Source organism: Hibiscus syriacus, unplaced genomic scaffold, assembly GCF_006381635.1.
Source record: "Hibiscus syriacus cultivar Baekdansim isolate YM2019G1 unplaced genomic scaffold, ASM638163v2 tig00110730_pilon, whole genome shotgun sequence".
In the NCBI taxonomy this organism is placed as follows: Eukaryota; Viridiplantae; Streptophyta; class Magnoliopsida; order Malvales; family Malvaceae; genus Hibiscus; species Hibiscus syriacus.
This window is the reverse complement of record NW_024062844.1, coordinates 273110-288433: the sequence shown is the minus strand read 5'-3', so window position 1 is coordinate 288433 and position 15324 is coordinate 273110. Positions and strand designations below refer to the sequence as shown.

Below are 15324 nucleotides of genomic sequence, written 5' to 3'. Positions count from 1 at the left end.
AACTCAAAAACTTGTATCACAAATAAATACCTAAAGTATATCACAATTTTTTAAGTACATAAAGTATTTTTAGTCAAAGTAATAGTTAATTGATCTTTTTGGTCAAAATAAGTTCCTAAAGTGTTTACTTTTGTTTCATCTAAGTACCTAAATATTATTTAATTAATATCACATGTCAATTTCTTATAAACTTAGATGAAATAGTTAAGTACTTTAGGTATTTATTTTGAAAAAAAATACTTATTATTTATTTTTATCAAAAGATAAATTTAAATATTTATTTTGACTACAAAATATTAGATACCTAAATAAAAAAGGTGTATACTTCATGTACTTATTATAAAATAACCCTAAACTAAAATGATTAATTTCCATGGTTTTTTAATTAATCTAATATATGTACAAGTTAGTACATGTTCAAAGATAACTATTAACCATTTGAAATTGAAATTCACACCCTGACATTTTGATACTAAACTCGAGACCTCAAGAATATATAATTTATTACTATTGAGGTGGCTCGTTCGTGCATTAATTTCCATAGTCTAAATTGATCTAGATAGTCCAATTAATATTATAAAATATTTAGATATTTATTATGTATCATTATATATTAAAATAGTATATTATTTTAACTAATTAAATTGAGTTATAATTTTGTAACCAAACTAAAACCATCTTAACCAAGGTTTAAACTGATTTAATCAAGAAAATTGAATTGATTGGATCTGGCTTAATCGAAGGGGTGGGAGATGTTCTCCCCAGCCTAAGGCTGACATCCCAAACATAATACTCCTTGTCATACCGAATCAAAACTCCATCTCCTCCCTGTTATCAATCTAACTTTCAAAATGCACGAGCTCTGCAAGGCGCTACCATTTCGCACAACAAATAAATATTTGTTTTTTAAAAAAATGAGATTTTGATTCGTGAAAGAATTTGATTAAATCGTGATGGTTATAAACGGTGGAGAGAGTGATATTGATGCAAAGGAAGGATCAGATTCAGATGATGGATGTAGAGAGATCATCGCTGTGATATTTCGTGGTGAATTTTCTACTTGAGGAGAATTACTTATCAACGGCATTTGAGTTGCTCGACTAGATATCGGTTAGATCCTGATGCTGATAAACGTGGAGATTGATTGATGTAACGAAAGGATTAGACTCAGATGGATGTAGATAGATCATCGCGGTGCAATTTCGTGGTGAATTTTCTACTTGAAGAAAATTACTTTTTAACGGCGTTCGAGTTACTCCACGAGCTTCTTGACGAAGGTCGTGACGCTCAAGCTATTCGTCTAAAGGAATTCTTCTCCGATCCTTCTCATTTTCCTGTTGATCAGATCTCTCGCTACAGCTCTCGTGGAGGTGCTTTTGCTTTTCTTTAATTCCTTTTTCTCTTTCAAGTATGAAGTCGGGAACGATTTGGAATATAAAAGTTATTTCTCTTTTTTTTTTTGGTAAATATGTATGGTGTTTTTTAGTGTTATTTTTTGTTAGATTGCTTGCATTGCTTTAGCAAGAGTAACCATGGAATGGAACCTTATAAAAATTGTTGATATCGCATTCAGGGTGAGGTGATTCCAGTACCTGGGTTCGGATTAGAGGGTGCTCAAGGCAGGTTTATGAATTAGATAAAGTTGGGTAAGAGTGTGACTGGAAGGACATTAAGTGCATGAACTCAGGTCACCAGAATCTCCACCCTGATCGGATATCAACAAAAGACAAAAAATTTAATATATTTTTGGAAGGATGCAATTATTTTATTCTATAGGACTAGTGGTAATTACGTTGGATGTAGTTTTAGTCACTCTTTAATCTAATTATTTAAGCTTATCAGAAGGTAAAAAGTAACACAATTAAAAACCAAGTGGAAATTAAATTTATGAGAAATTATTTAATTTGTTGCAACTATATATATTTATCTACATGAAATGGTACCTGTTACAGCTTACATCTACTGTACTGCATTTGTTTGTAAAGGCATGACCATTTTGCTAGAAAATACATATTTTATATATATATATTAAAGATAGAATGCTTATGCTGAAGATATAGCTACTTAATTAGTGATTATGACTACCAAATGAGCTTTTGGCTTCCGGTGATATTGGAATTACAAACCATAAAATGGCATTTCATGGAAAGTTGGAACTGTTATGATTAATGAATGAGTTTGTAGGTTCTAGCGATATTGGAATTACTAGTGGAACATAGCAAATTATGAAAACTTCATCCAAGACAGGAGAACAAGATATAACTCTTTGTGAATAATATGTTCATAGAAACTTTAATTTCTTTACATGACAACTTTTTAGTATGCTGTTCGATTAAAAGAGTCTTTATTTATTACTAAGAATAATTAGAAGCACCAAAATGGTCAAGACTGGCTATCTGATTCATATAGGTTCACTACCAGTGAGGCTCTTGTGGTAAAGGTAAACAATGAAGAAATTATTCTTTTTGTCTTTTTTTTTTTTTTTTTGCATTCCATGGGTGGGGCTCCTTTCCCTACTATCCTTATATTAAATATTCTTTTCTGCTTATCATGCTAGCTATTCATACTATTATTCAGGAATTGATGCCAGTATTTCTGTAGCAGTTGCTTTTCTTTGGCAATTGTTTTGCATAATTGACGGGCTTTGTAGGATCCCTGGCAGAGAATATGGGGATTGTAGGACTTTTTAATGCTTTAGTCATTAGCTAGCCATTATTTTTCTGGCATGAGTGAATTCGTTTTATGTTACTTGCAAATGTAGAATCAAGTGAGAACAATAACAAAAATCATGCACTGGAATTCCATCAGCAAAAGAGAGATGCTCTTTTCTCTACTTTAGGCCCGTTGAAGACTAATGAGCGTAAAGATCTAAATTGTGCGGTAAAGGAGTATTTGCTGATAGGTGGATATCGATTAACTGCAATGACATTTTGTGAAGAGGTATCCGAAACATTCAGTAGTGTTTTCCTCTTGCTACTGCTTTTGATTCTGTAATCTTCACTAACCAGCATTAAAGGACCTATATGGCTGAAGGGCTGACTGTCCTATGCTGAAAGCTTGATGCAAAACTCAATAAACTGAAATTGTGGATTATTAAATTATTATTTGGAAACTGCAAGAAGAAGAAAGTTCTTTCCCCTTAACATCAAGTGTTTCCTTTTCTGATATGAAGTTAGCTTGAGAAACAGAATACCCTGACTGGGAGTTGACCCAGCTTTTCATTTGATGTTAGAACCTAAGTTATCTTCTTTCCTGATTTTCTGGCAGGGAGACGAGCTTTATCAATTATAGATTTTATAGATTTAATAGTAGATTTTGAGGCCCCTGAAGGGGTTTGAAGCTGCAGCCAAAGCTGGTGAATGTGACATTCTACAGCTAGTTTTAGATCTTCTCATAGCAGATTTGTTGTTTACCCTCAGGTACAGATCAGAACCTAGATTTTGGGAAAATTCACCAGCATCTGTGCCTTATGCCTTACACCATTACTATTATCAGTACTGTCTTCAAGCTCGGACGCTGCTGAGGTAGGCAAGCTGTTTCTTACAATTCGTACTAAATAATACTTGTTATTTTCATTTGTGAACATTATAGCTGTTTTCGTTTATTGTTGTAACTTTGCTTTATGAGTAACAGTATCCTTTGGTGTTGGCTGCTTTCTTTCTTGCATTTCTTGGGTTGCGTTTGTCATATAAAAGCCCTGGGTGAGTGCAATAAAATAAACTTGGACTGTCAGTTGCGATATTCATTTCAAACCAGTTTGGACTTATTCTAGTTTGGTTAATGAAGTTGTTGCCTGTAATATTATGTTATGGAATTATTTCATTAGGAAAATATCTATGATCTATAGATATCAATCAAATATAAGAACCTTGAACTAACATCTTGCCTAACTCGCCCTTTTCTTTTACATTTGCACATGGCTCGAAATGGCATTATTGTCATAAGGGATGCTTCTTCTACATGATGTAGATACAACTGCTTCAGTTAATATCTCTTTGGTTAAGATGGTCTGTTATAATTAAATAAGGATCACTGTTTGAACAATATCTGCTTTCACATGTGGTTCATTTATATCTTTCTACTTGCAGTGATTTTCTTCTATTGCAGGAGAAAATTTCTATGATTCGAGAAAACAAATCATTACAAAAAGCAAATGAGAGATTAAAGTATGAAAAAGAGCTTATGATGATAAAAAAATGTGGCTGAAGGTCAGATAAATGCATTGACGAAATCCTTGGCAGCCACTCATAAGGATCTGAAGGACAAGGAAAATCAGGTAGTTCTATTGAAACTTGATTGCTTTAGTAGCAGGTCCTTGATGATGCCACAAAATCTGAAGCAATTTCGTACTTCTTCAGATCCAAGATGTGAGCATGCCTAGGAGAAACAAAGGAAGGAACTAAATGATCGCAGGGATGAAATCGCTTGCCTGAAAAGCACGTCGACATATCTGGTTCTGTACAAGATCCGGTGTCTAATAGTGTTGACTTTGCTCAACCACAGACATTTGAAATAACAAGGAAGAAATTAAGTCTTTGCAGAAGGAAATTGAAAGATAAAAGGCAGAGGTAAGAAATATTCCAAATAAAGGTGATTCCAGCTGTGCTGAAAAAGAATCGACATATACTGAAGAGAAAGTTGCTGAGATGGATGAGAATAAAACTCTAATCACTCATCCCATGAAGCCAGCAGGACCTGTAGACAGCAATGTACTGTCACCACCAGTTCAAACATTTGACAACAGCATTCACAATCCTGAAGAAAAGTTAGCAGAGCCAGTTATGAATCTTTCAAACAGTAGTGATGTTTTCTCGTCCGGTGGAACCTTAACCCAACAGAATGAGTAACCACCATCAGAATATAGTGGCTTGCATTTAAAACCAGAAACTCCTAGCAGTGGACTTGCTCCAGAGAATATGGTAAGTTTTTACTTTTGCTTTATGATATTATATTTCAAGGGTGGTATTCTGAATTTAAATAGGCTTTATGATATTATATATTTGATATATTTATACATTTATTCATGAATTGATAAATTAAGCAATTTTTGTTATATATATAATATATATATATATATATATATATATATATATATATATATATATATATCAATTACATAATGAGATAAATTTATGAAAAAACTAAGATCTTGTACAGTACTACTTGCTTCCCCACCCAAAATAGGATATATTATTGAGATTAGCTACAATATCACGCCTAATGCAAATTTGTTTTATAATTAAAACAGGGTTTGGGGACGATTCAAATCCTTGCTGATGCTTTGCCTAAGATCGTTCCTTATGTTTTGATCAACCATCGGGAGGTTCACTTTCTGACTATTAGTTTTTACTCGGACAGTATCTTATCTGTTATCCTTATTTAATTCCATACTAATTTATTTGACTCTAGGAGCTTCTTCCTCTGATAATGTGTGCTATCCAGATAACGCTACTCGAGATTTGTTGACGCACACACTATGCAATTTGATTAAACGTCCAGATGAACAACAGGGGGGAATTATAGTGGATGCATGTTTCAGATAATCCTGTTAGAGCATCAATAGCTACAAGTGTAGATACATTGCTAAATCTTTTAAACTTCATTTCAGGCATGTGTGAGTCTTGCTAAAAATGTTGGGGAGGTAAGAACAGAAACAGAACTACTCCCTCAGTGCTGGGAACAAGTGAGTTTCTGGGATCCTTATGCCTTCTTTGTCGGTTGTACTTATAGAAGCCTGATTTCATATTCTTTTGAGTGCACATGTATGAGGAGCGCAGGTTGCTTGTCGCTCAATCATGCAAGAAGCCTGCTGAATTTGTCAGACCTGAGATTTGTGACTCTTATTTTATCCATCATACAACAACTGATAGAAGATCCTGCAACTTTTGTTCGGTGTTAGCCATCATAATGGCTGAGCTGGCAAATGGGTGTGCTGGTACAAAAGAAATATGAATTTGTTATAACAGAATTGCATGGAATGTTCTATTAATCTGTTCTCTTTATATACGTGTTTGTAAATGAATAAACTAAGGCATTTTTTACAAGCAAAAACAATGAAAACATTAGAAGTTTCAACATCCGGGAAGTTTCTGCGCACAATCTGACCTTACTTCTTCGTTGTGCTGTTAAGGGTTTCCGTTCATTTTTTTTCTCTTCATGGGTGATAGGGAAGACTCATTGGCAGTGGCCTTGCAAAAGGTATTCACCAACAAACGACTAAGAGTCGATTTGGATGAAAAAAACTACATGTTGTGGAAACAGCAGGTTAATCATACTGTCCAGAGCCTTCGCCTTGAAAAGCTGCTCCATGGGGATGTTACTCTGCCTCCAGCAACGATGGTTCTAGAGGATAGGTCTGCTGCTACGAATGAGGCGTATGATCTTTTTATGGAGCAGGACAATGCTCTTGCCTTGTGGTTGTTATCTACTTTAAGTCCTTCAATCCTTCCTCATATGGTTGGAGCGGACACAAAGGCGCAGATTTGGTCTACTGTTACAAAAATGTTTGCAAGTCGTTCTACGACGACAATGGTAAATCTACACTATTGACTGAAAGCCATCCGAAAAGGGGATCTGAGTATGCGGGTCTTTATCTCTCAGGTCAAGGAGCTTTGTGACACTCTGGCTTCTTGTGGAAGTCTGGTCTCGGAATCTGAACAAGTGGCCACCATTTTGAAAGGCTTACCGACTGAGTATCGTTCTTTCATTACTATAATCACTGACAGTCGGGAGCCTTTTGCTTTAGATAGTGTTATTTTAGTTTTGCTTGATGCCAAAATGTAATAAAAGGGGTTTAAGGAAGTTGAAACTCATTCGATAAGCTCAAATATGGCTCAACTGTCCATGGTTGATCGCTCTGTGAAGGCGGAGACTTAGCTGTCTGTGTCAATGGCGAATACTGCTACATCGAATCAAGGTGGACGTGGTTGTGGCAAGTTGAGGATTCAGTGTCAGCTAAATGGCAAGCTTGGTCACTTGGTAGACCGTTGTTGACATCGATTCGGCCAGAACTTTCGTCGGTCCTCGCCTGGTGATCGCTCTATGCCTGCTAGTGGTGGTGGTTCGTCTATCCATCTCTGTTCCTTCTCGCCGAGATCTTCATGTGGCTGTTGCCATTCTAATTTGTGGGCTGGTAATGCCTTTGCCATGGTTGTTGATTATGGTTCACAAACTGCAACAGGGAATTATGGGATACATCGTTCATTTGGGAAATGGTTTGTGGACTCTGATGCCAACCATCATGTGACCTCTAAGACTTCTAATGTTGTTAGTGATGAGGATTATACCGGAACAGGTAAGCTGGTTGTTGATGACGACAATAGATTGAGTATTACTAAAATTGGCCAATCTGGTTTACTCACTTCTTCTCGCACTTTACACTTAAATAATCTTCTTCATGTTCCTAATATTTCATGAAACTTGCTACCGGTATCATCTCTAGCTAAGGATAATCGAGTTTTTATTGAATTTCATGCTCGTAGATGTGTGATTCAGGATGAGGAAATGAACAAGGTATTGCTTGAAGGTCGTGAGTATGATGGACTTTATGAGTTTGATTATTCATTATTGCATAATAATGTTCTAGTTGAGTGTAACGTTGCTTGTAGTGTTGACTTTGATTTGTGGCATAGACGATTGGGTCATCCTAATCATGATACATTACTTGTAATGTGTCGTGCTTGTAATGTTGGTTCCAATTTTGATAATGATAACATTATTTGCTTTGCATGTCAACGTGGGAAAAGTCACGTTTTGCCATTTTCTTTCTCTCACACTACATATGTTGTACCGTTTCAATATTCACATATTTATGGGGACCACCTCATGTTTCATCCAATAGGTATAGATATTATATCTTTTTCGTTGATGCTTGCACTCGGTATTCTTGGGTTTATTTGATGAATGAGAAATCTCAAGCGTTGTATGCTTTTCGACTGTTTCAACGCATGGTTTGGGTTCAGTTTGGTAGTGAAATTAAGGAGGTTCAGAGTGACTGGGGTGGTGAGTTTCGTCCATTCACCAAGGTACTACAGGAAGATGGGATGCGACATCGCCTCATGTGTCCTCACACATCTCAACAAAATGTTGTAGTTAAGCGTAAACATCGTCATATAATTGAGACAACGCTTACATTACTTGCTCAAGCTTCCTTAATTGTTTGGTAAAAATCCTCGTTATGAGCATTTACGAGTGTTTGGGTGTCAATGTTTTCTATGTCTTCGTCCGTTTGAGTCACATAAGCTTTCGTTTAGATCGAAACCCTTCACTTTTCTTGGTTCATGATTCGTTCACTAGTGGTGATATTAATATTATTCAAGGGGATGCTCATTTACTTCGACAGTGTGTTCCATCGTCATCTCCTCCTCTATATGGTGTAGAGGATACATCCGGCTCCTCTAGTAGTTGTGATCTACATCCAACCGGTTCTTCATCATTTCTTAATATTCTGGATAATTCTGTGGTGTATGTTGAGTCTTCTAGTCGTGATGTTGGACAACCTTCTTCTGTTGTAACCTTATCTCCTCATTCTTTAGCTACCACGTCGCCCACTTCTGTTGGTGACTCGCTTGCTTCATCAAGTTTGCCTGCTGCCAATGCTTATTTTGTGCCACCAGCTCCGTCTAACACACATATGATTGTCACTCGTAGCAAGGCCAAAATCTTCAAACCAAAGGCCTTTATTTTGAAAGCTCTACTTGAAGGTGACGAACCTATCACTGTTCTTCAGGACTTGGCATCTCATTTGTGGAAAGAGGTTGTATTGGAATAATATGATACTTTGATTCGTAATGGAACATGGTGATTTGTGTTGTTGCCTGCAGATAGGGTCATCATTGGTTGTAAATGGCAATTTCGGATAAAAAAAATCGGATGAGTCTGTGGATAAATATAAAGCTTGATTGGTGGCAGAGGATTTTTCCCAGGTTTTGGGACAAGATTTTAATGATACTTTCAGTCCAGTGATCAAGCCTCCACAGTTAACGTTATCTTGGTGTTAGCAGATACGCATGGGTGGACGTTGCGACAAGTTGATGTCAACTATGTGTTTCTTCATGACGATCTTCATGAGGAGGTATACATGGTACAACCACCGGGGTTTGAAAAACCTACTTCTGATGGTTTGAAGTTGGTGTGTAAGCTTGAGAAAGCCCTATATGGTCTTAAATAGGCCCCTCGACGATGGTATACCGAGCTATATGTTTTTCTATTAAAAATTGGTTTCCAGGAACATAATCGGATGCATCTTTATTCATTCAATGAGTGGGTGATAACTACATTTATGCCCTTGTGTACGTTGATGATATTATCATCACTAGATATAATATTGATGATGTGGAGAAAGTGTCTCTCAATGAATACGTGAATTTTCATTGAAAGATCTGGGGGAATTAAATTATTTTTTGGGGTTGAGAGTTCAATGTAATTCTCACTCTCTCATCTTACGCCAAAAGAAATTTATACTTGAACTACTCGCTCGAACATGCATGCGAGGTGCTTATCATGTTCTAACGCCAATGGTTGTCACTCCAAAGCTATGTAAGGATGGTGGAAGTTCGTTACTAGATGTTCAACTATATCAAAGTGTGGTTGGTACACTTTTATATTTGAATCATTCTCTCCTGACATTTCTTTTAGTGTCATTAAAGTCGCTCAACATATGCATGATCCTCGTGAACATCACTAGATTGTTGTGAAACGTATATTGTGGTACCTAGGTGGTACCCTTGATTTTGGTTTGGTTTTTTGCAAAGATGGATTGAAAATGACATTGGAACCTTTTATCGATGCTGATTGGGAGTGTAACATGGATGATCGACGCTCGATTTCAGGCTTTTGTTTTTTTCCTTGGGAGCAATATTGTTTCGTGGGTTCTAAACGGCTGCGCTCAGTTTCTAGATCAACCACTGAAGCTGAATACCAAGGTGTAGATGATATTGTTGCTATTGTTACTTGGATTCAGACACTTCTGGCCAAGATGGGTGTGTCGTGCATCTCTACACTGGTAGTTTGGAGTGATAACACAAGTGCGGTGGCGATGAGCGCTAATCTGGTTCTTCATTCTCGATTGAAACACGTTGAGTTAAATCTTCATTTTGTTCGTGAGAAAGTTGAAGCTGGTGTTATTTGTGTTAATTATGTCCCTGCTCAACACAAAAAGGAGAATGGTCTCACCAAGCCACTCTCTCGTTCTTATTTCACTTTGTTTCGTCGCAAGCTAAATGTTTCAGATGGAATTGTCGAAGATAAAGGCAACATGACTTCCAACGTCTCCTTTAAAGTATTGTATCATAGCTTAGTGGGGATATGTATTCATATAATCTTACTTATGTATTTAGTTTTATTAAACTCATAGTTTATATTATTTGATTTTAAATGTGTCACGGAGCTCCAATTTTGTAAAATGATTTTATAACAATATTTTTGTTTTATTTATGATATCATTCAACATGTTTGAAGAGAAAATGAATAGGTTTTGAAAATTAGGAGTTACATCGGTAGCCCAATATGACATTTTAGGCCCATTTGGGTTTAGGGTATTATATTTAGTGGTATCATAGCATCAAGTTGAGTTGGTCCTAGGACTCAGTGGTCAGTATTATTAAGGTGTTAGTGAATACATGCCCTAGGTACTGAAAGTACTTGTATAAGTCTGGAATCCTAATAGTGCTTCTTTCTTTAACCTATGTTGTAGAATTTACAACGATGGATAGTTTCAAATGTAATTCAAAGAATCAAATAGAGAGGTGAGCCTTTCACCCCGATAAAGTCAGTAAAGGATTTCTATCATGAGCATATATTATTAGAGTCCCTGTCAAGAACGAGTGTCACAAAGACAATCTTTTTTAGAGGTATAACTTCCACTCCCAGAGAGACAATATACATTATTCCTAGAGCGCAAACAGTTCAATCAACCATCCAACTACGTTAGTGCCAACAAAATCCCCAATAAATAGGCTAAAAAGGTATCAGAGAGTTGATTTCTTCAATTCAAGTAATAATGATTCGATTTTGATCGATCATTGGGTAAGAGAGACAGTGGTAATTTTGAGGCTATTCATCCTATCCAGAGGGTGATTAGGAATGCATCAATGCTTTGCTAAGAGTGATATTATCGATTGATGAAAGATTGTAGAGATGACCCTACAACCAGGGGTGCCCATATGGAATCAGTTTTCAGGCGAGTTCAGAAAAAGTATATTAGTGAGGCACATATGAATGATTTGAGATTTTAGTTATCTCAGCTAGTGCAGGGAGATCGCCCAATGTTCGATAGGAGAAAGAGACATTCTTTGAATGAGTCATTATGCTCCAGAGTAGATTGTCACTGAGTCTTGAGGTGCAATAACTTACTTGAGAGATTTTATTTTTGATATCAGTGTGCAGTTAACAACAAACCCGCTTAGAGTGCTTCAGAGAAGAGCATGAGGATGGGTTTACTGGGTGAGTTAGGCACCCCGAGTATATAGATTTGTGTTTCAGTAGATCCATCTCGGTCAGTAGTAGGGAAGACCAGAGGTCCGCGTGAGTAGAGAAGAGTGATTTCAGCTCAATCATTCCAATTGAGTTGTAGGTCAGTTGTAGGGTCTCATAAGTATCGTTAGCTCCATCATCAGTGTCGAGATTTAGAAGCTCTGGTAGATTTTTGGATTACCTATAGTGCGAGCACTGAGGTAAAAATCAACGATAAAGGTGCTTTAAATTTTCAAGGATATGTTATGGATGTGGATCCTTAGCACTTATGGTGAAGGATTGCCTTAGTTCCAGTGGCGGTATTTCATTTGATATAGGGAAGCGATCCCAGTAGTTCAGCATGATTGAGAACCTTTTTCTCAAGGAGGTGTTAGTTTTATGCTCAGACAGGAAAGTAGTGAAGCAGATCGATCAGTTCTTGATTCAAATTGGTATATTATGGAGAGACAGGGTCAAGACGTTAATGTCACTAATGAGATGCCAGATAGAGAATCCAAAAGTGTATATTGAGTGGCTAGTAGGTAAGCCTTAGTGGATTAATCGAGATTACCCTATAAATTCGTTGAGGGCTTATATCAAACCGAATAGTCAACCTAAATAGAGTTGTTAGCACAAGTGTTGCTTAGCCTCAAAACTTTGGGATTTAGAGTTAGGGGAATATGTGGTTGTTCTTTGTTAAGTTGAAGATCAACTCTAAGAAAAATTTAGTCGTAGAATCTTTCACCCTTGAGTGTTCCCAGGAGAGTATCCTTGCTTGTGGTCCCGTCAGATACGAGACTATAAGGACATCTTCGCATCGTCAGTAGAATGTTCATGAGATCAACCCGTAGAGAATTAGAAATCCCATGTTCATTCTTGGAAATAGAGACATCCATGAGAGTGTTAAGAGTACTCAGGTTGCTCTTGCCAGTGTAGCAATCACCCTATAGTCAGAAATCTCAGAATATGTCTCAGTAAGTTCCAAGGCACTTCAGTTGCTAATTGGGCCCTGATACCCCAAGTACTTGCGAGGAGTAAGTTAGTATGATGTATATTTTAATGCATCAGCTCCGGAATTTCACCCCAAATTATAAAACTATCGTAGGTGTTATTGTGAGTTATGAGTCTTGAAGTACAGTAAACCCTTCAGGCGTCATCAGGATATCTTCTTGCTTGTACAGTAAGTCAATCAACTAAGTGAGCCAAGCCTCGTCAGTAGTGTCTTCATGGTATATGAGCGCGAGCAATATATCACACCTAGTAGTATGCAGCGTTGCATAGTATCATAGATTTTGGGTGCTTTAGATTAAAGGAAATTAAGTTCGTTAAGTGTCATATGACTAGCGACATGCATTATCGAGTAGCTCAGTAGTGGTAAGAGATAATGAGTGTCAGACGTAGAATCTCAAAGTTCTTAGTTAGAGTGCGGTTGTGGGAGACCTCCGCTTCGAGTGCATGCTCCTTAAAAAAGCCAAACATTGTTAGTTTCATTCGTCAAGTGGTCGATTTCTAGTTGTGAGCACCCTAAACACTCAATCAGGTGAGTAGAGTGTATGTAAGTTGCAAGGTAAATAAGAAACAATCAGGTACCGTTGATGAATATTGAGTAATAGTTTAACAGTAAAAGCATAGAGATCGACATTAGTCAAGAATTGTCATCATATCTTCAGTAATTGGTATCGATACAGTGTTGGAGAGTTCCATAAGATCTTAAGGTATAGCACGATGAGTTACCTATGTTTAGTAGTTAAAAAGGGTTATCTGGTTACGTAAATAATTAACTTGATTGAGTAAGGTTATCCAGAGAAGGATTTAGCGATAACAGTGAGTCATGGAGTAACGTCATTGACAAGCGTAGTATTACTCGTCAAAATAAGATAAATTATCTTCAAAATAAATAAATAAATTAATAATAGTATAATGAAAGGGGTTCGATCCACAAGGACTTAGTAATTTTTTACGCAAATTTGTATCAATTTTAGTCCAGGCAACTGCAAGAAAAATAAATAAAAGGGGCCTCTGGCGAGAACGAGATGAAGTAAAGAAATGTAGAAAAATGAAAACTAAAAGTAAGACATAATAAATTAAATGTAAATAAGATTGAGAAAATATCAATGAGAAAACCACCTCAAGCTAAATTTGCTTCAATTCCATTGATTATCGAAATGGATTTTTGCTCCTAGATTCATGTCGGTTACAGTCTACAAGGCTCAACCCATTGTAACTTGCCTTTCTCTCTAGTAATCGATCTTTCCAAGTCACTATTTGAAAGTTGATTCTTGAATGGGCTAACTACAACGATTGTCATTAGAACAAACATAATTGAGTACTAGAAAGGCTCGGCCCGACATGGATTATGTTCTCTCGTCAAGAATTGAATTCGATCTCGATTCCTTAGGAGACTGTCGCTAAGTTTGTTTACAAGAGGTCGAATATGCCACAGGTCGATCCTTCCTCCCAACTATAAATTAAAACATCCAGACAAACAAGCTTTTTTTCATTTAAAAGCGTTTTAATTTTGAAAGTAAGGTCGATTGTCTAATTAATAATATAGAAAATCAAGAATGTAACTTCGATGGTCTTAAGTGCTTTTCAATTCTCACATATGGAATTGATTCATTGCTAGCTCTCAGCTATAAATAAATTAGCCAAGTGTGATATTGATCATACTTAGCGTGTTTTGTAAAATCAGTAGAAAACTTAAATAAAGAAAATGAAAATAAAAAGGAAAAGGAAAACTTTTATTAAAACCGAAAACAAAGTAACAAAATGAAACTCAAGATAAGATATGTTCTAAGCCTTACTCCAATAAGGGTATTTATAGGCTTCTAAACCCTAAAATAACATGGAATTTAAAATAAATAAAATCCAAAAGATAATTCAAATGTTTTAGTTTAAAACTTAGAAAGTAATTCCTAAAATATCTCCTCAATTCGTACTGACTGGGCGGCTTCCAGAATCTTCGTCACGCTGGCTGGACCTTTTAGAAACTGCCATGTTAAACCTGCGTTTTGCCCAATGTTGTGCCCATGTCTCCAGTTGCAAAAAAAAGTTCCAGAATGCATCCTTTTATTGCCAATTTCAGTAAATAGACCACGACACATAAAATAAATGAATACAACCCAAATCAGCAGTGAAAAATTCATAAAATAAGAGAATTAGCAAGTAAAAAGTGAATTTTTAAAACACTCATTATATTCCCCTTCACTTATCTCATGCTTTTCCTCAAACATGCTTTGATCATACTAGTTAAGAACTCAATTTACTTTCCTCCAACCGTTTAATTCTCAAGCAAATTATGAAAGTCAAGCTCACAATAACCATTTGAATCAAAACATCAATCAAGTGAATGAACACAATTAGAAGTAATTTAAACAACATTACAACTTCCAATCATTCATCAATCAAAATTCACCATAACTCAATTCCTCAATAGGATTCACTTAAATGTGTTTCAGGTGCCAAATTCGCTCAAGTCAGAATTAAACAATAATTTTCATTAGCTTGTAACACAATCAATTCTCCACTACTTAGAATAAATAAGATGCAAAGATGATTGGGTCTTCAAAAAAAGGTGTAATGGGGCTTAGGTAAATGTGGGAAAAATATATGAAATGAGTTTAACAATCAAGACAAAGAATTCTTCAAATGATCAAACCAATTCCACGAGAAAAGAAACATAAATAAACAACAACAAAATATTGACATCAAAATCAAAATCAATCAAACCATTTTTCTCTGGATTTTTTGCTATTTTTCATTATTCGAATGTTGCTATTTTTTGTGTGGAACAAGAGTGCAAACAAGCTTCAATTATTTTTCTCGAAAAGGGTGAAAAGAGAGTGAAAAAAAAGGCTCGGGTTTAAGATTGAG

At 36.1% G+C, this 15324-nt stretch overlaps 1 pseudogene; it reads left to right on the top strand.

Annotated features, from left to right (window-relative positions):
* Positions 1 to 1171: 1171 nt before the first annotated feature.
* Positions 1172 to 7034, top strand: LOC120139205 (annotated as a pseudogene).
* Positions 7035 to 15324: the final 8290 nt, after the last annotated feature.